This window comes from Castor canadensis, chromosome 4 (genome assembly GCF_047511655.1).
Source record: "Castor canadensis chromosome 4, mCasCan1.hap1v2, whole genome shotgun sequence".
NCBI lineage: Eukaryota > Metazoa > Chordata > Mammalia > Rodentia > Castoridae > Castor > Castor canadensis.
Genome location: NC_133389.1, coordinates 14,199,639 through 14,224,699, shown reverse-complemented (window position 1 = coordinate 14,224,699; position 25,061 = coordinate 14,199,639). Strand labels below are relative to the sequence as shown.

General features: G+C 37.2%; 1 pseudogene; it reads right to left on the bottom strand.

Annotated features, from left to right (window-relative positions):
* Window positions 1-11,716: 11,716 nt before the first annotated feature.
* LOC109697069 (serpin B6-like) lies at window positions 11,717-23,777 on the bottom strand (annotated as a pseudogene).
* Between the last annotated feature and the right edge of the window lie 1,284 nt (window positions 23,778-25,061).

The window sequence follows — 25,061 nt, the reverse complement described above, 5'->3', positions numbered from 1 at the left end:
GCCAATCGCTGCTGTTATCAGGCCTGACCTTGAGTTCATGTTCAAATCCTGCTAGACATTAGAACATTTCAAGTGACCTAAGGTTCAGATCCTCAGATTCATCAGAAGTTTCTGTTGCTGAGGATTAAATAAAGTAACTTTTTAAAACTTCTAATGCAGATCAGGAGAATAGTAAATATTTGTGAATGAATAATATTCAATTTTTTGTAGAATTAAGTCTAGGAAGAATTTATTTTGTGGATGACTACTAGAAGCGCTATACAGCATCATGAAATTTAGGTAGATTTCATGAAAAGGCACAGACACTTTCTTGGTATCTGTATCTTCTACTGAAATTTAAAGTGTATTAGTTTTTTTTTTTCTTTTTTGTGGCAGTAGTGGAGCTTGAACTCAGGGTCTGCACTCTGAGCTACTCCAGCAGCCCTTTTATGTAAAGGGTTTTTTTTGAGATAGGGTCTTGTGAATTATTTGCTCAGGCTGCCTTTGGACCACAATCTTCCTGATCTCTGCTTCCTTAGTACCTAGGATTACAGGCATGAGCCACTGATGGTTGGCAAAAGTGTAATTGTTTTGATCATCTCATCTTCACCTGATTGGTGAAAAGGATGCCCCACCCTAAAGAGATAAGCAAACACATATCAGAGATCCTGGACAGTTAAAATTGAGACCATTTATTTGTGAAATATACTTCTACTGCAGTGACAGTATATGTCAAGCAGGTCTGTGTGGTGGTTGCAATCAAGAATAGAATGAGAGAATAGAGGCTTGCAAAGCTGGGTTTGCAGTAACAAGAGGGGTTGTTGTCTTTTGCTTCCTGTGGAGAATGTGAAAGGCTTATGTGAAAAATATTGCAGACTGACTAAAGCACTGGGTTAAAGACCAGTTGGGGTACAGTTGGCCCAGGTGATAGTTGAAATAGCAGAACAAGAAAATTTTCTTGCTTGGTGGGACCTTGCAAGCATGTACTACCCAGCTAGACTTTGGGACCAGGAGAGTCTCTAATATGTTAAAGTAGCACCTGGGTTTTCAGACTTTAAAGTACAATAATATTGAGAGATAGCTCTTCAAATGCAAAGTAATAAAAGCTAATTTGACAACCAAGGCTCTTAAAATAGTATTCATACCATAATTTATTATGTATTATGTCTTACATAGCTAAGATCTTTTGGTTTATAGACCAGTAACAGATAAAAACACTAGCCATGTATCTTGATAATTCAACATTGATATGCTCTGTAGGCCCTTATTCCAAAAAAAGGGAAGAAAACACCTTAATTCTTGAATGGTCAGAGCCTCTTGGTTTAAACTCTTCCTTTCTCCACCTCCTATAGTGGACTCAACTGGACCTTCACCAAGGCTGGGCAGTAGTCATAAAATTAACTAGGAAGAGGGTGCCAGCTCATTTGCACTTGTAGCACACAGAGGCTCTCTCTGCAGTGGAAGAATCACATATGCATATTAATTGCCATGCTTGAATCTCCTTTCCAAGTTCAACTGCATGGGAGAATGTGCGAGTGCGAAACCCAGCCAACAAATAATCCCTCTTTTTTTCTTCTCAGCAAACATACAATGTGGGTTTCTCCCTTTTGTTTGCTTTCATTTGTTTGTTTTGCTTTTTAGAGACTGGGTTTTCTTGGGTAGCCCAGGCAAGCCTAGACCTCAAAATACTTCAGCCCCAGCCTCCACAGTGAATTTCAGTGTTTCTTTAGTGGCCTCTGTTCTATTCTCTCCCCAAGGCCAAATTGCTTAGGAAAAAAGACAAGTTTGTGATGTGAGTACAAAGGGAAAAGTGAACCAGATACAGGATGAAAATAAGAGTTGGGTCAGTGAAGCAAAGATCCCAGAAGCCGAGTGACTACCAAGAGTTCAGGGCTACCCTTGAAGAAAGAACCATGGACAATGATAAACTCAGACCATTGAAAATATTTACACACACAAAGGTAGAATTGTAGAATGAGATCCCTAATTCTAATTTCCCACCACTACAGCAGTTCAGGCACATTGTAAAAGAAGGTCAGTAAGAGAAAGAAGAGTGGTCATTTCCAAGCTATATGATTGTTTTCTTATGGAGAGGACTACTGACCGCGGAAGAGAACACCACTGGTTTTGCTATGCTGGATAAAGAAAAGGAAGGTGTGGCCATCATAGAACCTGGGGATGATTGGATTGCATGCACAACCACCCCAGAATAGGCAAATGTGGCTGCTGCTGCTTCTGTGCCTTCCTCAGTCACCTCCACAGAGGCCTTGTGTATGACCGTCGAAAAATACAGCTATTTCTTAGACCACATTCCAGAGAAGTCAGCCCTGCCTTGTTCAAAGGCATCACCATGCCCAAATCTCAAAGGACACCTTCCAGGTCACAGTTTTCCTCTAATATAAATCTAAGAAGGAACTCCCACCTCTCTGGCCTTGTTCTTACTATTAATTTCTCATAAGAGTTCTTTTCCACATAGGAAAAGATTGTTGGATATTTTAAGGTCTGGAGTAGTGATGTCCAATTGAACTTTCTTCTCTGATATTAGTGCTTTATATCTATGCTGTACTATGAGGGTAGCCACTATGGCTACTTGAGTGCTATAAATATGAGCACTACAAGGAAGGCCTTAATATTTAATTTTATTTAAAAGAATGTATACAGTCACAGGTGGCTAGTGACTACCATATTGGAGAGCACATATCTGGAAGAAAGCACAATAGTGCTTCAAATAGGTGATGATTTTACATTTTTTGCTTAATTTCTAAGTTCCAAAAAGTTAGGAAACTCCTGTTTTCTGCAGCATACTTTTGTAAGCTCATTACCATTACCAGGTCAATGTTTTCATCTGGAGGCATGATGACCATGCTCAGCTCCCCTCAAAAATAGGAAAGCACAGAATCTGTTAATATTTCTTCTATATAGGTCATTTTAAAAGTCAATTGGTGAAACATCATTTGCACGTGTCTTTTCTCATTCTCTAAAAGAAAGGTGTGAACATCAGCCTAGGTAATAAACAAGATACAGTTGACACTGTCGGCACTTTCTACCCCTGGATCCCTTTCTTCCCTTCCCCTCTTGAACACCACAGTGACCTTCCTTTACTGGCTCATCTCATTACCTGTGTCATAACCCTGGAGTGCCCAGGGCTCAATATGGAATCTTACCTTCTCTTAGATAGCTCCAAGAAGATGGCGAGAAATATGTCACTTTGGCATCAGAATTGTTTTCAGTGAAAGGTGTTCCAGATCTGGAAATCTCATATTGGCTCCAAAGCAGAGCCTCCAAAATGAACTAAAAGTAACTCAATTATCATCAGTTCCTCCAGAGAAACAGCTATAAGGTTCTCCTCTCAGGTGTGAGAAGTCTGTACCACATTTAATCACACATTGTCACAAGACAAGTTCATCCCTCTTCTTTAAAGGGCCTCTTTTTCTTTCCAAAAAGTCCTTTGCTGTTCCGTAACTATTCTTTCTCCTTCCTTTACCTTATTATGTGGTATTGTTCCCTCTTCGTCTTGCCTAAGGAAGCTAAAACTTTACTCCATTTCAGTCATCCACCTCGTGTATTTTGTCACAGCAACAGAAAACTTACTCACATAAGTAGGTATAGCCATCATTTCCCACAGGAAGAAACAGGCAGAGGTAAGACAAATGACTAAAGTGTAAACCAGGTCTTTGAACACGGTTTGGTGCAGCCTGAAGCTAGAGAATATATGAATGTTAGTAGTGACCAAAAATATTGCTGCAGGCTTTGGGCTGTACCAGTGGCAAAGCAAGTATAGATCATTTAAAGATCATTTAAATCCCCAATATACCATGCTGCATATAAGGCTTATAGAATTTATTCACCTTTTTTATAAGACGTACTTACAAGTAAAGGCTTTCCATTGGAAGGCAAGTGTACTACCCTTCTCTTTCCTAACTATAGGGTATTGCATCATCTACTCTTTTTCATTTACATTATTGACACCACAGTTTTCTGAAATCATCACTCTCTGAGGTGTTGTAAGCTGTTCCTATGAGATAGTCCTGTGCCAATATTCTCTGCTCTGAGCTCCAGTATTTTTATGCTTCATGGCTTAATTCCCTTGTTTTGATGTGTCAATAGCTTTCTAAGAAAAAATGCATAAATTCTGACTTCTTGCAATTCTGAAAATATCTTTACTTCATTGGTACATATAATTGATTGTGTGGTTGTGGCTAAACTCCAGATTGTAAACCATTTTTTCTTCAAAGTCCTGGAGCTTTGCTTCATTGCCTTTTTAGCCATCGATTTTGTTACTGAGACTTCTGATGACATTCAGACTCTAGTGCCATCTCCCTTTCACCTTCCCATACTTTCTAGAAGCTTTTGAAATTTTACCATTATAACTTATATTCTTTAATATCACAGTGAATGTGTCCTTGTACCTCTATCTTAATAGATGCTCTGTCATTCTCTTTTCCTTTTCTAGTTTCAGAGTTCCATAGAGTATTTTCACTATAACAAATATGTTCTATGTATGAGTTTTTACATATCATGCTTGTCTTATGTGTATGTTTATCATTTGGACTTATCTTCCCCATAAGAACATGCAACCTTTGTCTTTCCAAGCCTGGCTTACTTCACTTAACATGATGCCCTCCCAATGCCTCTATTTACCATTAAAACACATGTCTTTATTCCTTATGACTGAGTAAAACTTCTTGATATATATATTTATATATATATATGTATACACACAATCATATATATATACATGTATACATATATATATACACATATACATATATATACACATATATACATATATAAAATTTATAAATATACATATACATTTATATATACATATATAAATTTAAAATTTATCTATCTCTCTGTGTGTGTGTATGTATATATAGATATATATATATCTATATATACACACATTTTCTTGATCCATTCATCAGTTGTAGAGCATCGGGGTTGTTTCCAAAGCTTGGCTCTGTGAATAGTGCTGTAATGAACATCAGTGTGCAGGTGTCTCAATTGTATCCTGACTTATGTTCTTTTGGGTAAATGCCCAAGAGTGGTATCACTGGATCGTATGGCAGTTCTATCTTTAGCTTTTTGAGGAATCTCCATACTGCTTTCCATAATGGTTGTACAAATTTGCATTCCCACAAACAGTGTATAAGTGTTCCTGTTTCACTGCATCCCCTTCAGCATTTGTTATTTTTGCCCTTGAATATGGCCATTCTTACTGGGGTAAGATGAAACCTAAGTGTTGTTTTGCATCTCTTTCATAGCTAGGAAAGTTAAACACTTCTTCGTGTATTTACTAGCCATTTGTACCTCTTCCCTTGAGAATTCCCTATTTAATTCATGTGCCCATTTCTTCATTGGGATATTGATTATTTGGGGGTTGAGTTTTCTGATTTCCCTATAGATTAGTGCCTTATGTATAAGTAGCTGGCAAAGATTTTGTCCCATTTTGTGGGGAGTCTCTTGAGTCTACTGACTGTTCCATTTGCTGTGCTCTTTAGTTTGATGCAGTCCCACTTGCTCATTCTTTCCCTTAGATTCTGAGCCTTTTGAGTTCTACTCAGGAAGTCATATTCTTTAATGATCCTCCAGATTTCATTAGTAATTGTGGTTATGTCCCTTTCCATCTCTGATTTTATTGATTTTTGCCGTGTTGGTTAAAGGTTTTTTGGTCTTGTTAATCTTTTCAAAGAACCAACTTTTTGTTTCATTGACTAATTGTATAGCGTTTTTGGTCTCGACCTCACTGATTTTGGTCCTGATCTTTATTATTTCTCTCCATCTGCTGGTTTGGGGTTTGGTTTGTTCTTGTTTCCTAGAAGCTTAAGGTGTGTCATTAGGTAGTTTGAGAAATCTCTGGATTTTCTAAATGTAGACACTTACGGCTATAAACTTTTCACTTAGCTGGTCTTTACTTTGTCTCACAGATTGTGATAGGTTGTATTTTCATTTTTATTAGATTCTAAGAACTTTGATTTCTTCCCTTGTTTCTTTTGTCATCCACTGGTCATTCTGCAGTATGTTGTGCAGTCTCTATGTATTTGAATATTTTCTGTTGTTTCTTTTGTTGTTCAGGTCTAGTTTTATTCCATTGTGATCTGATATGATGAAGGGGGTTATTTCAATTTTCTTGAATTTGTTAAGACTTGCTTTATGTCCTAAAATATGATATATTTTGGAGAAAGTTTCATGAGCCACAGAAAAGAATGTGTATTGGCTAGTTGTTGGGTAAAATACTCTGTAGATATCAACCATGTCTATTTGGTCTAATGTGTGGAGTAGCTCTGAAGATTCTGTGTTGATCTTTTGCTTGGATGACCTATCTATTGGTAGGCAGTGGTGTATTCAGGTCTCCCACTATCACTGTGTTAGTCTATCTGTGCTCTTAGGTCCATTAGAGATTTTTAATGTAGATGGGTGCCCCTGTGTGTGGTATACATATATGTTAAGAATTGGTATTTCCTCTTGATGAATTATCCCTTTAATTAATGTGAAGTGAACTTCATTATCTCTTCTGACTGATTTTATTCTAAAGTCTACTTTGTCAGATATGAATATAACTACTCTTGCCAATTTGTAAGGTCCATTTGCTTGGAAAACCATTCTCCACCCTTTCACTCTAAGCCAGTGTTTATTTTTTTCAGTGAGATGAGTCTCTTGTGAGCAACATATGGTCAGGTCTTGTTTTTAACCTAAACTTGCTATTCTATCTTTATTGATTGGAATATTGAAGCCATTTATATTGTGTTAATATTTCCAGTCATTGTTATTCCCCTGCTGTTTACTTTTTATCTATTCCTGTTTACTAGTCTGCTTGGTCAAAAGGTTTATTTTTTCTTGCATCTTCTTCTCTAACTCTAGTTTCTTCTCCTGTTATAGAGTCCTTTAAGTGTATTCTACATTGCTGACTTGGTAGTTTTTTCTTATTTTGGAAAGTTTAATTTCTCCTTCAATTAGGGAGGATAGTTTTGCTGGGAAGACTCATCTAGGTTGACAGATGTTTTCTTTCAGGGCCTGAAATATGTTTTTCCATGACTATCTTGTGTTTATTGTTTGTGTTGAGAAATCTGATGTTATTCTCATGGGTTTGCCTTTATATGTGACTTGTCTTTTCTCTTTTGCAGCTTATAACCTGATTTGGCTCATCCCCTCAATTTCTCTCCTTTTTACCTTACTCTTCTTATAGTGATTTCAACAGGTTTAAAAATTCTATATTCATTCTTGTATGGGAAGTTAATCAACCATATTCACCTTCTTAACTTCCTTCTTTTACTCATAGCATGACCTGTTTTTCATAATATTGCTTGTATTGTATTTGGTCTGTATTCCACACATGAGAGAAAACCTGTGGCTTTTGGCCTTCTGAATGTGACTAACATCACTTAAGATGATGTTCTCCAGTTTCATCCATTTACCTGCAAATGATAAAATTTCATTCTGCTTTGTGGCTGAATATATAAATATCACATTTGCTTAATTCATGCATCAGTTGTGAGGTATCTAGGCTGTTTGCATAGCTTAGCTATTGTGAATAGTGCTGCAGTAAATATGGGTGCAACTGGAACCTGACTTGCATGCCTTTGAGTATATCCCTAGGAGTGGTATTGCTGATCATAATGAAGTTCTGTTTTTAGGTTTTGGAGGAGCCTCCATAATACTTTCCACAGGGGTTGTACTAATTTACATACCCACCAGCAGTGTATGGGAGTTCCTTTTTTCCCATATCTTCACCAACATTTGTTGTCATTTGTTTTCTTGATGGTAACCATTCTAAAAGGAATGAGGTGAAACCTTAACATGATTTTTGATTTGCATTTCCTTCCCAAGAATTTTTCTTATTCCCTGTAATTCCTCCTTCACAGACTTCTCTTCTAATTCTTACAGAACCACAGTTATAGTTTTTGAGTGTTCTTCTGCTTTCTAAATTTGTTTCTTACTTTCTCTAGTGTCTGCTATTGTGGCTGGTGCTTGCTCTTTTATTTTGGTTGCTGGCTTTCTTATGGGGCCTTTCCCAGAAATGCCTGTCAGTAGGTAGTGAGGCAAAACACATGACTGGAAATGCTCTTGAAAGGGAAGACCATTGCACCTGTGAAGCAGGCACACCAGGGTTAAAGGAGGTGAAAGAATGAGTCACAGCAATGTGGTTTTGTTGAGGAACCAGGAAACAGAGATCTATATTTTTGTTCCTAGGAGCTTTCCAAGAGGAATCATCTGGTCTCACGGTGGGTCGTCTAGAAAAAGCTGGAGTTATTAGAGGGTGTGGCTACCACTTGATCATTATCTCCTATTTCTTCCTCTCTGTTTTCCTCCACTCTGTTATGGTACCTGTGTTTCCCTGAGTTCCAGCAAAAGATTCTGTAACAGTGAGAAACAGAGTCCATGGGTGGATGTGTACCAATCGGGGCTGGGGAGATAGATGTCCAATTGCCAGGAATTCTGGGTTTTTGGGTTAGACTAAGGCCCCTATTTTCCTGTCTGCCTTCACCCCTGAAAATCTGGCAGCTTATTCCTCCAAGGTTTGGCCTTTCAGTTCTTATGCCATGTTTTCTCTCCTTCAGCTGAGGGAGAGAATTCACCCTCACCCTTCCACCCTCTTTTCAGAACTGCTGAAATCTGTGGGGTCTTTGGCTCCTCCCTTAGTCTCTTGGTAAACACCATGCACATCATTGAGCCCAAGAATACAACACCCCCTTTTTTCCTTACTACAAATGTCACTTGTCACATCATATCACTTTAGTCCTGCAAATACCAAGGGAGGACAGTTTTGAGTCACATGTTTTTCATCAAGTGCAAACAGGTCTCACAAATAAAAGTCACACCACTTAACATAGCTTTCCCTAGCATCAACATATTAATTACCCACATGGTCTGTTTACTAAAACTGAGGGGGGGTGGGGGGTGGGGAATGGAGTAGAGAAGTAACGAACTTATATGTTTATTTTATCTGACAGAACACAACTGAGATATAACTGAAATGTCCCTCATCTCCTCTAAGCCTAAGGATAAGGTGTATTGAACACTGTTGTGTATCTGTAGAGTATTTGCTAATCTTATTCCTGGAATGAGATTTCTAGGTTGATATATAAATACAGGTATAATTTGGGTTGTTTTCAAGTTCCTTTCACTAACATTATTTGAATATTTCTTTCTTCATAGCCTTGCTAACAAAGTTACTGTCAAGTGATTCTTACAATCTGATAGATGAGAAGTGTTTTCTTTACATGATGAGATTGAGCATCTTTTCATGTATTTAAAGACCACTCCTCTTTTGAGAAAGTTCTGTTAAGTTCACTTGCCCATTTCTTTATTGGTTCATTAATTTTGGGAGAGTTTAGTCTTTTGTGTTCCCTATATATTCTGGTTATCAGTCATTTGTCTGATGTGTAGCTGGCAAATATTTTCTCCCACTCTGTGGGTGTTCTCTTCAGTTTAGAGACCATTTCATTTGTTGAGCAGAAGCTTTTTAGTTTTATGAAGTCCCATTTGTCTATGCTATTTCTTAGTTGCTGAGCTGCTGGGGTTCCATTGAGAAAGTCCAGCACACAAGGGCAGTATGGGGATAGGCAAGAAACCCCCCAAAAGTAAGATAGCATTTGATGTCCTCAATGCAAAGGAACTAATGCAGAAACTTGAATAGGAGAAGGGGACCAGGAACTAGAGAAAAGGTTAGTTAGAGAAGAATTAATTTAGAATGTAACGCATATGTACAGGAAAGCATTGCAAGTAAACTCCCTGTGTAGCTATCCTTATCTCAACTAGAAAAAACCCTTGGTCCTTCCTATTATTGCTTTAACTCTCTCTACTACAAAATTAGAGATAAGAGCAAAATAGCTTCTGCCTGGTAGCAAGGGGGTGGGGGGAGAAGGAGGAGGTGGAATAAGGGAGGGAGAAGGGGGGAGAAATGACCCAAACATTGTATGCACATATGAATAAAAGAAATAAAAGAAAAGACCACTCCTCTTTTTCAGTTTTGTTTTGCTTTTGATATGATTTTTTTTACTGTGATGTTCATGATTTTTTTTTCCCATGGGATTGTGTTTCTTCCTGATGCATGAGAGTACTTTCTTATATTATGACAAAGGATTAATTAATCCTTTGTCTGTAATACATGCTGCAAATATTTACTCCCACATTATTATTGATTTCATGTTAGAATTTACTCATATTGATTTTAGCATACAGATTTTATGTAGTTAAATTTGCTGATGTTTTTCCTTTATTGGTTTTAGGAATAGAGGTGTGACTATGAGCATGAGGCCCTGAGTTCAAACCCAGTAGCACAAAAAAATTTGCTTTATTGCTTTCAAATTTTGAGTCATTCTTTAAGCTATAGAATTCACCAATGTTTCTTCAACTCTTGAGTCTTCTTTCCAAATTCAACTGCTTTGGAGAAAGGGAAAAGAATGATAGTACCAAACCCAGCAATCTAAAATGCTGTCTGTTTCTTCTCAGCACACATACAATGTGGGTTGCTACTTTTGTTGTTCATTTTTGTTTGTTTCTTTTGTTTTTTAGAAACTGAATTTTTCTGAGTAGTCCAGGCTGGCCTAGAGCTCAAAATATTCCAGCCCCAGCCACCACAGTGAATATCAGTGTTTCCTAATAAGCCTCAGTCCCATTCTCTCCCCATGGCTAAAATGGTAACCTGGGTACGAAGGACCAGTCTGTGACATTGTATATCAAGAGAAAAGTGAACCAGCTGCTGGATGAAAATAAGTGTGTGTCAATGAAGTTTAAGGGTACCAGAAAGCCTACTGACTGCCAGGGGTTCAGGGCTGCCTCTGAGGAAAAATCTCAGTGCTTCCCATCAATCTAACCACTGATCCCCATTGCTGAACATCACAATTGTATGTCAACAAATCACAAAAATGACTACCAAGCTCTAATTTTACTTTTAATATTGGAATGAAATATAGAGGTCTGATGTGTACTCAGGATGATGGCCTAAAACCACATTACTGTGAACAGAATATATCTGACCATCTATACCAAAAAACAGCAATGTACACATTTCTGAGAAAGTAGACGGCTGTATATTTGAACAGACTTGTGGCCCAGTAGTTCCAACAAATAGTTCCAAGGGACAATGAACAGAAACACAAGAGGGAAATTTAATTGATTTCTCACTGGTCAGAGTTCACTGGTCTCTGAGCCTCTCTGCTGACTTCTGAGGAACTGGCAGGAGCTTGGGAATGGAGGTGCCTTCTGTGGAATTCAGTGCCTACCTGCACATCTCCTCCCAGATCTTCATTTCACTCTCTACTTTCTCATTAGAAGTTGCTCAAGAAGTCAATGCAATCAAAGAGAAAAGAAGAAGAATGATCCTTTCTTATGTTCCTGAGACAAGAAAAAACCACAGAATAAAGAGAGGCACCGTGCAGAAAGTAGAGAAACAAAACAGCTCTGAAATTTGAAATGCACATTTGTGGAAGTCATGGTGGTGTGAACAACACTTAGAACCAAGCAGAGAGGTTTGCTAGGTAGCCAGTGACACTATCACTAAAATGACCAAAATACCCATGGAGGGTGATAAATGCAGTCTCTAGAAAATATTTACATGGAAACACACATACACACAAATAAGAAATTTCAGAATGAGTCCCCTAATGTTTACTTTGCCACCACTACACTGATAAGTCCAATTTGGGAAATAGGCACATTGTAAGGTGTCAGAGCAAAAGCAGGTCAGCAAGAGAAAGGAGAAAGGTTGTATGCAAAGCATAATATTATTTCCTTAAGGAGAGGAAAATTGGTCACAGAAGAGAATAACATTGGTTTCACTGTGCTGGATAAAGAAAAGGAAGTGGTGGTCGGCACAAAACCTGGCAGGCATTGAGGTGAATGCTGAGTTCACTCCAATGACAGCTGTGGCAGCTGCTGCTTCTGTTCCTTCCTCACTAACCTCAACAAAGGCCTTGTGTATGGCCTTGGAAGATACAGCCCTTTCTTAGGTGACATTCCAGAGAAGTCAGCCTTGGCTTGTTCAAAGGCATCTACCATGCCCAACTCTCCATGTCATAATTTTCCTCTAGTTTAAATTTAAGAAGGAAAACTTCCACTTCTCTTTTGTACATCTTCTGTGGCCTTGTCCAGTCTATGAATTTCTCATAAGAGAGTTCTTTTTCCACCTAGAAGAAGAGAGTTGAACATTTTAGGTCTGGAGTAGTGTTGTTCAATTGAATTTCTTCCCAGATGTTAGTGCTTTACATCTCTGCTGTACTATTAGAACAGCTGCTAATCAAATGTGACTCCTGAGTGCTAGAAATATGGGTAGTACAAGGGAAGACTGAATTTTTAATTTTACTTAATTTGAATGTATGCACTCACGTGTGGCCAGTGGCTGCCAGTTTGGATGGCACATATGAGGAAGAAAGTACAGTAGTGTTAAGCCATTCAAGTAGGTAATGATTTTACATTTCTTGCCTTGAATCCTAAATTCCAGAAAGCAAGGCAAAGCCTGTTTCCTGAGGCAGAAACATGTAAGTGAGGTATAGCTTGGACAGCATTAATAAGAGAATGACTGTCCTTTTCAAGTTTGGGGTTCTTTCTATCTTACCACAAGGAACTCAAGGCAGGACTTCTCTTTCATCTGCACTTCCTCCCGATGCATCTATCACCTTTCTCTGTTTATTTAGCTAGCAAATTCTTTTCAGTCTGACCCTTCCTCTCTCTCCATCAGCACTGCCTTTTCTCAGACTTGCCATGTTTTGTTGAAAAACCATAGTATCCTCCACTGTGATTCAGCTCCATTCTCCCTTTTTCCAAAAAATCCCTTTAGCCAAAACAACTGACTTTCTGAAAGAGTCAAACAATGGCTTTCTAAAAGTTTTCACTGATTTCTATAAGCTTGAGTATGTTCTATGGGCCACAGCTTCAGCATCACCTAGAAGCTAATTACATATGCAATCTCAGGTACCATCCTAGGCCAACAAAATCAGAACCTAATTTTCATAAGATCTGAAAAAGTTTTATAGAGTTGTGGGAGATTTGCATCCTGTAACTGCTTTCTAAGGACAAAATCACAATTTAACACATTTAGGGAGAAGACCACTAAAATTAGTCAGAGGAATATTTTGTACATTGAAATGAATGCATTATACATGTCATCTCCTATCATGCTACAGTAACCATTATAAATTATGTATGGTTTGGGTTTACATGTCCCCCCAAAGGACATGCATTAAAGGCTTTTGGAAAATGATTGGATAATGAGAACTCTGACCTCATCAATGAGCTAATCCACTGATAGATCCATAATTTCATGGCATTATTGGAAGGTGTGGAAACTTAGAATTTAGTACCTATTTGAAGAGAGTAGGTCCTTGGCACAGGCCTTTGGGGTCTGAATCTTGTCCCTTGTCCCACCCCTATGTCTCCCCTCCCTCTCTGTGCCTTCTTCTCCCTACTTCCCTCCAGCCATAAGGTGAGCAGCTGTGCTCCACTCACATGCTCTATGGCATGATGTCCCACCTTGTCACAGACCCAAAACCTTGAATGAAGTTGTTACAAACTGAAGCCTCTGAAATCCAGGGCAAAATAAATCTTTCCCCTTTTTAGTCATTTATCATAGAAATTCACAGCGACAGAAAGGTGACTAACATAGGAAGGTATTGCCATTACTTTCTTTAAGAAGAAGCAATTTACTGAGGGAATAAAATTTGCTAAATTGTAAAACAGGAACATTGACCCTGATTTGGCAACATCTGAGCCCAGAATAAGAGTATTTTCTTATTGTGTTCAGCAATCAGAATACCATCACACTGTATATAATGATAACAATGGGAAAGGGCATGTGTCTGATTAGATTAATAAAACAGGAATAAAAGCAAATTGCAAGTTTCTTTTCTACAGGGAGAGTAAGAAGCATTCGTATGAAAAAAAGGCCAACTTTGCACACTCATTACCATTTTCAAGTCTTTGTTCTCATCTGGAAGCACGATGACCATATTCAGCTCTTCTCCAACATAGGGAAGCTTGAGAATGTTGGTGAATATTTCTTTTACATAGGTCATTTTAAAAGAAGATTTCTGATACATCATTTGCACAGGTCTTTTTTCATTCTACAAGGGAAACATGAACACATTAAGTTTCCTGAACAAAATCAGACATTTTATTTCTGATCAAAGCATATTTTAAAGCCAATATGAGCACAGGAACCAAGAACCACTTTTGATAATGCAAAACTCTTACCTGACTGGTTTTAAAAGGCATTTCCTTGGTCCACTCTTTCTTCAACTGATTCTCCCAATTCCCTTTGAAGTAGATGGCATTCACGAGAATCAGACTAGTGAATGGATCAATTGAACATGGAGGCAGCAGCTATGTAATTTTGCCTATAATAAGAATTAAAGATCCATTTCGCTAGAAGTGTTTGTTAATGCATGTACCAGGAAAGACCTAAGATCAGTTACTCTCACTAAGAAGGCAAAGTGACGGAAGTTTATCATAACCCAGAATATAACCATGGAAAAGGATGACTGTCGTCTAACCACAGTATGAACACGGCAAAAAATAGAGTGTAATAGAACAGGGCACTCAGTGATTCACACCTGTATTCCCACCACCATGGGAAGCATAAGACTAGGATGTCCAAAGCCAACATGGGCAAAAAACAAGAGACCCTGTCTGAAAAATAAAAGCAAAAAGCTAGAGCCATGGCTCAGATGGTAGAACAAATGCCTACCAAAAGGAGGCCCCGAAATCAAATCCATTACTTCTAAAACTCACACCAAATAGTGTGTATGGCAAGCAGGGACAATGGCAGAAATTCAATAAAATACACAGAACAAGTGAGTACATATTACTAGATGGAGGATAAACTGCTAACATTGTAGACAGAAAGGAGTAGTTGGTGCCTATGGCTTAAAGAAAAAAAGCTAAAGGGACTGGCAACAAAGTGAGATGTTGTATTTAGTGCAAAGAATAGTTTAAATTAAGAACCTTACTACATGTTTAATGCAATTACCATCAAAATCCCAATGACTTTCATCACAGAGATTGAAAAATCTACTCTAAAGTTCATTTGGAAACACAAGAGACCACAAATAGCCAAGGCAATACTCAGAGAAAAAAAGCAATGCTGGAGGTATCACAATACCAGACTTCAAACTATATTTCAAAGCAATAGCAATAAAAACAGCATGGCACTGGCACAAAAACACACATGAAGACCAGTGGAACAGAATAGAAGATTCAGTTATGAATCCACACAACTATACCCACCTCATTTTTGACAAAGGTGCCAAAAACATACGATGGAGAAAAGACAGCCTCTTCAACAAATGTTGCTGGGAAAAGTGGTTATCCATCTGCAAGAAACTAAAACTAGATCCATTCTATCACCCTGTACTAGTATCAACTCAAAATGGATCAAAGACCTAAATATCAGATCTGAAACTCTGAAGTTAATACAAGAAGGAGCAGGAAACACTCTGGAACTCTTAGGTATAGGCAAAGACTTCCTCAATACAACCCCAGCATCCCAGCAACTAAGAGAAAGGATAGACAAATGGGACTTCATAAAATTAAAAAGCTTCTGCACAACAAAAGAAATGGTCTCTAAACTGAAGAGATAACCCACAGAGTGGGAGAAAATATTTGCCAGCTATATATCAGACAAGGGACTTATAACCAGAATATACAGGGAACTTAAGCAACTAAACTCTCCTAAAATCAATGAACCAATTAAAAATTGGGCAAATGAACTTAATAGAACTTTCTCAAAAGAAGAAATTCAAATGGCAAAAAAACATGAAAAAATGCAGATCAAAACCACACTAAGATTCCACCTCACCTCTGTTAGAATAGCCATCATCACAAACACCACCAACAACATGTGTTGGTGAAGATGTGGGGAAAAAGGAACCCTACTCCCCTGCTGGTGGGAATGCAAGCTGGTGCAACCACTCTGGCTAAAAATTTGGAGACTTCTTAAAAATCTCAACATAGACCTGCCATATGATCCAGCAATCCCAATCCTGGGGATATACCCAAAGAAATACAGCACAGATTACTCCAGAGGCACCTGCACACTCATGTTTATTGCAGCACTATTCACAATAGCCAAGTTAGGGAAACAACCAAGATGTCCCACTATTGATAAATGGATCAAGAAAATGTGGTACTTGTACACAATGGAATTTTACTCAGCCATGAAGAAAAATGAAATCTTATCATTTGCAGGTAAATGGATGGAACTAGAGAACATCATTCTGCGTGAGGTCAGCCAAGCTCAGAAGACCAAAAATCGTATGTTCTCCCTCATATGCAGACTTTAGATCTAGGGCAAATGTAGCAATGTGGTTGAACTTAGATCACATGATAAGGGGAGAGCACATTTTGGTGTATAGAAATAGGTAGAAAACCCAAAACATGAAAGTGTTTGATGTCCCCACACCAGAGGAGCTAAAACAGAAACCTTAAAGCAACAGAGGTTATCATGAGAAGGGGATCAGTAACCAGCATAACGATCAGTTAGAGATGAATCAACATGGGTCATAACATGTGTACACAAAAACAATGCTAGGAATATTTCTGTTTAGCTATCCTTAACTCAACTAGCAAAAACGCTTTGTCTTCCTTATTAGGCTTGTCTCTTTTCTTCAACAAAACTAGTAATAAAGGCAGAACAGGACCTGCCTGGAACTGAGTGTGGAAAAGAGGAGAGGGTAGGGGAGAGGGGCAGGGGGGAGATATGACCCAAACAATGTATGCGCATGTGAGTAAAAGAATAATAAAAAAACAGAACCTTAGGTAAGAAAGGACATGCAAAGTATCCTGCAACATTATATGAATAAATGGTTTAATGTGGGCAATACCAGAAAGACAACCAGAAATCTTTAATTCCACATTTTATGCTATGTTAAAAAGCATATTAGCTAATGTGAACAACAGAAAAACAAAGTGGATATATTTCCAAAGAGACGTACTGAGTATTGAGAGACATTATAGATCCTTGTAGCAAGAATAGGCCTGGGAACAAGGCTCATCATACAGAGCTTGACTGGCTTGGAGTAGTCTATGGGTTCACTCCATAGTACCACAAAAAATAAAGTAGAAAACTGGGGATAAATCTAAAGAAAAAGTCTGTGTGCATGCATTTTTTTTTCAAAAACAGGTTTTAAGATTTCACATAGTTAAGAGGAAAAAAATTCCTTTTCACATCAAACAGTCTTTTTGAAAAAACTGGAAATCTGACTGTCTGGAATAGTATTAACAACACAAACATTATATTTTCATCTTCAGTCTTGTCAGCCACCCAGGTGTTTATGTGTTTTCTGAATATTTCTACCTCCTTCATAAAGTTGAGCTGTTCCATTTTAGCTTGGTAGAATTTACAGCAGGAATCTGTAAAATGCTAGGATAAATGGAGAGGTAAAATTTCACAGGAATAAGTAATTAATACCAATAGCTTGATTCTTCATAGTGTAACAACAAAAAAATTAATAAATTTATGATTTACCGTATATAAATTGTAATCAAATATAAGGGATTAACCTGATGTCCCAATTCTTTTATGCTATAACTAAAATCACTTTTAAGCTATAAATTAATGGTGTACATACTGAATGATTTTCACGAACTACAAGATCTTTTAAAAGAGTAGAAAACATCAATGAGATAGTTCAAAAGGCACAGTGAATTCTGCATAATGACACAGCAATTGTTAAAGTGCATGCATCTAATAATGAAGCATGAAGTACATGGGGTAAAAATAAACAGAACTGTGAAGGAAATAGCTGAATCCACTGTTTTAATTAGAGACTTCATCAGCCCTGTATCAGAATGGACAGATTCAGCAGGTGGAAAATCAGTGAAGACAAAACTAACTCAACACCACCATCAATTAACCAGATATAATTGGCATCCTCTATTACTTCTTTCAAAGAAAGCACATTAGACATTCCTCTCAAGCTCATGCACAATGCTCACCCATACAGACCTTATTCTGTGCCATAAAATTCACATTAACAAGCTAAAAAAAAAAGAAATCGTGCATGTCTGTTCTTAAACCACAGTGTAATTTAACTACAAGTCAACAAGAGAAATATGGCTGAAAAATCCCTAAGCACTTGGAGATCAAACAACACACTTCTAAAGAAGGAGTGTATCAAAGAAGATGTTGCAAGAGACATTTAAAAATACTTTAAATGAAACTCAAAGACAGCACCATGTGGGTGAAAACTGAGACCAACAGAACTTTCATTCATTGCTTGTAGAAATGCAAAATGGTACGGCTACTTTGGAAGACAGTCTGGCAGGTTGTTACAAAAATACAAATGTCTTACTATATGATCCAGTATTGTATTCCTTTGTATTTACACAAAATGACCCAAAAAACCCTGAATATTTGTACTAGCTTTCTTCATAATTGCCCTAATTAACAACAACCAAGATGCCCTCAAGTAAATGAATGTGTAAATAAACTGTGGTATGTGCAGAAAATGGAGTATCACTCAATACTGTTAAGGCTCAGGATATGAAGTGTCACCTCAAAAGGTTTATGTGTTGAAGGCTTATTGTCCAGGTGGTGGCACTATTGAGAGGTGTTTGGACCATAAATGTGCTAAATTCATTGAAGGGATAAGCCATTGATGAGTTCATAACTGAATGGAATGTTAGGAGGTGAGTCCTGGTTGGGAAAAGGGATCAAAGAGAGCATATATTTGAAGGGTGTATGTCTTGTCCCTTCTTCCATCTGTCTTTTTTCTTTTTGTCTGTCATGAGGGGAGGAGCCTCTTTTGTAACAGGTTCCTGCCTCAATGAGTTTGACCTCACTATATGCTCTAAGCAATGTAATCAAGCAACCATGTAATGAAATCTCTGAAATCATTAACCAAAATACAATTTTCCTCCCACTAAGTTGTTTTTCTCACAGAGACAGAAAGGAATCTAATAAAAGCACCAAAAAGAAATGAGTTAGCAAGTCAGGAAAAGACAGGAAGGAAATATAAATGAATGCTACTAACCATAAGAAGTCAATTGGAAAAGGCTATGTTCTGTATTTTTCCAACTGTATATTATTCTGGAAAAGGCAAAATATATTGACATCAAAAAGATCAGTGAGCCATGGTGAATGTCTGCCTGTAATCACAGCACCTTAGAAACTTAGGCAGAGATCATGCATTCAAGACCAGCCTGGGCTTCATAGGAAAACCCTGTCTCAGTTAAAAAAATTAATGATTACCAGCTGTTGGGAATAGGCAGAAACTGTGCAGCACAGGGAATTTTTAGTTTACTCTGTCTGCAATTCTAATGTTTGATGGATGTCACTATACCTTTGTCCTCTACCATAGAACTTTTATCATGAGTGAACTTTAATGTAAATTGTGGATTCAACTGATATTGTATCAAGATAATTCTCTTCTTTTGAAAATATTGTACTACTCTGATGGGCGAAGCAATTAATGAAAGAGAGTGCTATTCGTTATTTTCATTATTTGATTTTTATGTGAATCTAAAACTGCCCTAAAAAGTCTATTTTTCATAAAAAGCTTTGAGATGTACTATCTACATGGCATGTCAGTCTTGAGAACAATTGAATTTTTGAGTGAGGCTTCACAAAGCAAGTACTATGGCTAAATCTGTAATTTAGAACCACAAACAATTGACCATTGTCAGTCATTCCATAATCTGTAAGGAAAGTACTTCTAACAATTCCTCTGTGTCAGAAATTTCTGAGATTGTAAACTTGTAACTCTGCAATGCCCAAAATGATACCACATGTGGCTACTGAGCACTTGAATATGCCTTGTAGGAATGCGGAACTAAACACATAGTATACTCGTATTTCATTTAAATACACTTAAAATTAAATTTAAAAAGTAAATATGGCCTGTGGCTACATTCCTAATGTTTTAGATATGACTAATTGTCCCAAAAGTTTAACAATATGCATTTATTTATCATATACTATGAAATTATAATGGTATTAATGAACATCTACATTATAAAAGAAGAAAATGCTCTAAAAATTAAATAGATTGAAATAATTAATTGTTGGTTGTGCATTATGGAGTGGATTTTCAAGACTTTCTCTCAAATTGCTTATAGCTAATCATTTAATTCCTTTTTCTGAATTCTTGTTTTTATATCACAGGATTTTATGCTTCTATTTCAGTGTAGCAATAGAGAGAAAATTGTGATCAAGTAATCATTACACAGGCTCTGAGATTTACTCACTTGGTGACCTTCAAAGAATTGCTTAGCATCCTTACAACTCTGATTCTTTACTGTAATATTCAGAAGGAGTAATAGCTACACCTCACAGGGTCACTGGGTCCCTGAGGAATTCTTATCACCAATCCTGCTTCAGATAACAAGATTGAATTCTTGTATGTCTCAGGTTCTCTAGTGACTGGTTTGTGTGCATCATCCTTTCATTCGTCCTCCCATTACTCATGCTTTGCTAATTAGGCTGGCTCTGCTCATTTACCATGATACAGAATGTTTTCAAATCTCTCAGATAAGGAAAATGGCAGAAAAGCAAACTAACCATTCATATATTGAAGACTTGCCCCAAAGCTCCATGATCTTTTCAAGTTGTAAACACATTTCATATATCTTTCTGCTATTTTAAGTTACTATTTTGTGAGCCATAATGAAACTAAATGAGCATCTAGTTATACATTCCTATTGAATCCACAGGACACTATATCAATGAGAAATAAATTATCATCTGTTTACCTTATATTCCAAAATTCAAATAAAATTTAAATACCAATTATTTCCTGAAGATTTCCATCTAAAAAAAAAAGAAAATGAGTCAATTTCTGCTGTTTGCTGGATATTTAGGGAACTAACCTAAGACTGATAAAAGTATGTAAAATGAGATATTTACTTGCACCCATATATGTATATGAGCCTTACCTATATTGACCTTTTCTTTATGACCTTCACATTATGCCCTTTGTTTTGAAACCATTAGTTTTTGAAAATCAAAGATATAATCATATGGTAAACAGTAATATCCCAAACATGTAAATAATTCTTACAGATCAACAAGAAAAGGGCATAGTCCCTTAGGAATACATATATATGCAGAATATAGCTACAGAAAATATTTAAGTGCTTTATAAACATGAGAAAAGTTTTCATTAACATTAACAATAGGAATTCAGAAAGGATAACAATAGGGAACATTAATTTTCACGGAAGAAATGATTCACGAATGCCCTGGCAGGAACTGAAATGTCTACCACATTTGGAAAAAGAATTTGGCTTTGGTGATTAAAATTTACAGCTTTGTTCCCTTGGTTCCTCTATAAATCCATCTTAAGGAGCACCATCTGCACATAGGCACAAATTCCTGTACAAAAACATTACTGCTTGTAATGACCACATTAGATACACTCCTCAATGCCCGTCAAAGGGAGAATGTTTTACTACATTATGGTGCATCCATTCTTAGGAATAGCTGAGGAAATAAAGAGTGATGTAGATACACAATATTGACATGAATAGAACTTAATTCACGTTATGAAGTAAAAAGAAACAAACTCCAAAATAATCTATATGATATAATATTACTATATGTGGAAAAATTCTACAAAGCAAATTTCTATATGTGAAAGAGAAACATGCCAAATTCATCAAGGCTCTTACATTGTAATGGTAGAAACAGGGTTGGAAAGAGATTGAGGACTCCTATAATATCTGCTTTATTTGCATTTTCTTATAACAAGAAATTACTTAAATAATTTTTTAAATGGGAGAAGACATGAAAGCATTGTTAGCAAATAAATGCCTTTTAATCATCCAAAAATAAACTTAAAAAGATTTTTAGCATCTGAAAAACCAATCAGATTACTTAAGTTGGCAAAATGTTAAATAATTGTGACAGTGCACTAAATAACAATATTTACAAAGTGATGTCTAGAAGTAGTCATTCTTACCACTTCTTAGTTTTCATTGACGGACATCCAAATTATGCTAGCTCTGTGTTAGTTCTTTTAAAAATAGCATTTTATTCAAGCTTCACATAACTCTGCACAGTATTTGCTACAATCCCGTTTGACAGACAAAATATTGAAACTGCAGAGCTGTGTGAGGTTAGTGAATGGAGACCTGAGTACATTCCCACCTGTGTGAGCTCATAGCACACGTTCTTAATCCCACCGCCCACCACATGGTGGTCTTTATTTCCTTAGTGAAAAGCACGTGTGACTTACTGAAAGGAAGTCATGAGACTTTTCTCCAAAGAGTCTGTTGGCTGTCCTAAGCAAGTACAGAGTGCCAGTTTTGTTAATTTCAGCAAGAAGCAACTGGAAACCTTCACCTCTGAAATGATTAAAAGAAAGTGTCTGAAATAAAAGAAAACAATGATTAATACACATTTTCAGTATTCCATAACTTCAGAAAGAAATGGGTGCATTAATAAATTCATTACTTAGATCTTTATAGATCCTCGCTAGTTCCTAAAAGATGATTGACTTAATTGAAGATGAGAAATCCACTGTCAAAATCCAAATTTTGCTGCTGTAACAAAATACCTGAAACTGCATAATTCACAAAGAACAGAAATTTATTTGTCATAGTTCAGGAGAATGGAAGTTCAAGATCAAGATGTTATCAGGTCCAATTGCCTGGATTAGGACAGCATTCAAAAGGGAAGAACAAACCACGGTGTCCTTACTTGGTGTATTGCAGAAGGACAAGCTAACCAAACACTGCAGGAGCCCTTTCACCCATGCATGAAGGAGAAACCTTTGTGGCCTGTTACCTCCTAAGGACCCCACATCTTAACACTGTCACATTGGTACCACATAACTTTTTGAGGGTACCTCCTACATTTATGAAGGGACATAAGTGTCCTACTTAAATCCCACCTGATGACAAAATTCTCATTTTGTGAAAAAATCAGAATTTTCTAAGTATCCATGTAAATGGGAATGGTTTTTCCAGCACAAATAAAATGTTTCCAATCATTAATGCTCACTATTTGTTTAGTTTGTCTTCAAACTTGGATGCCAACAATATTTCAACTCTGCATACACATGGGGCTCTTAGCTCCAAAACACGGTGTCACAGTGGGATGTGTGGAACACGTCTATAATGCCAGCAGTTGGGACACTGAGGAAGAGGATGGCAATTTCAAGGTCAGCCTGGATTATCTCATAAAACAAAAATTGGAGTCTCTGAACATGTTCCTTGGACAAGCTGGCTTGGTGAGTTGCTCTGGCAAAAGGCAGGAGAACTGTCATTATTTAAGTTGAATCTTTCAAAAGCCAGTCAGCCTTCACTTTGCTCCCTTATAACTCACTTATCATGGCATAAGGAAGTCCAAACTGCCCTAGGAAATGCCACATAGAAGGATTCTAGATGAATGGAAAGAACTGCTTATTCCTAGTAGAAGGACAAAGACCCCAACTGTCAGCCAGTAGCAATGCCCCCGACTTGTCAAGAGGCTCTCTTGTATGTTCAAGCCCAGCTGCCTGCTGCAGCACCCACATGAGTGAGCCCCGACACCATGATGACCAGGCAGTGGCACCATGGTCTGTCCCATCCTCATCACTGTGCCACTAGCAGAATGATGTGTGCGCAACAATTTTTTGGGGACTTAGAACATAGAAGATCTTCTGTATCAATAAATTTACTGCAATATTTACTGTTGTTGGAAATGGTTTGAGGTACCTGAGTCATCTGGGCAGCAGTGTCTCCCTTCACCCCCATGTAGACCATTGTCAAGGCCGAGGAGACGCTCAAGGGTAAAAAAATATGCTTTCCAAGTTGTTTCCACCTAGCTTTTTCAAAAGGTTCAAGGCAAAATTGCCATTTTCTTCTGACAGAGCATCCATGATGGTAAATCTGAAACAATGGATTAAACAGAACTGTATGAATGCATGTTTACATGCATATGGAGTATTTACTCTACTTAATAATAGTTATAGCTGAAAATTTCATTCAATGAGTGAATAGGTACATATGAAAAGGTAATGTTTTGTGGAATCCTAAGATTTATATTATATTTAATATTAAATGAAAAACTAACAAATGATGAATAATATAATACTGTTTTTTCATAAACATATAAAACATAATGAATACATACTTGAAAGTATAAAGAATGTGTGGAAGAATACACACATGACTGTTTGGGGTGGGTGAAATTTGAAATTAAATTATCAGTTTTACTTACATATCTTTGTATTATTTCATTTACTGTCTGGGATTGTACATGTTTGTAATTTGAGAATTGTTCAATGTGATAAATAAATGCCACTTACATAATCAAAGCCATTGAATTTTTATAATGTTCAATAAGGACCACTCTGAATCTTTAGAATGAAAGATGATCTTTTATAATTGTATATTCATTTTCTAGCATTGTCTTAGGGAATTATCACAAAAAGAATGATTTAAGACAGTTTCTCTCACATTCAGTAGGGTGAAAATCTGAAGTCAGTATGTTAGCAGGATTGGCTCCCTAGAGTCACAGAGAGAGAGAGGGCATCCCTGCCTCTGTCCCAGCTTCTGGAGGTTGCCAGCAATCTATGGCATTTCTTGCCTTGTAGAAATGGAGAGACACTGGCTTCCCTCTAAACTCTGCTTCCATCTTCACATTATCATCTTCTCTTTATGGCTCCACTATTAAAAGGTTATTCATCTTTGGATTAAAGTTTCACCCTAAATCCAGTATGATTTCATCACAAGATCTTTTACTAGTTAGATCTGCAAAGACCCTACTTCTAAATGAAGTCTCATTGTGAGGTTCCATATGGACATGAATTCTGAGGAGCACTAGTCAACCCACTAAACATGGTCAGTAGCCTGCATATCCCTTTTCATCTCTAGGTGGATTCTGAAGGTAGGGGGGAAAAGATAAACATATACAAAAACAGCAAGATCATATATAAATTCATATGCAGAACATGTTTGTAATAGTGGAACTACTCTATGGACCTCAGGGAAAGAGGGAAAGGAAATGAGAATGTCAGAACATCAGTAACATCGTTTAACATAAGATGTGAAGGTAGAGAATATAAGGATGAGAGAGAATATAAGGGAGAGTAATGGAAGGGATTGAATGGACCAAAGTAAAATATATCCCCAGCAGGGACACATCAAGAAACCCATTTGAA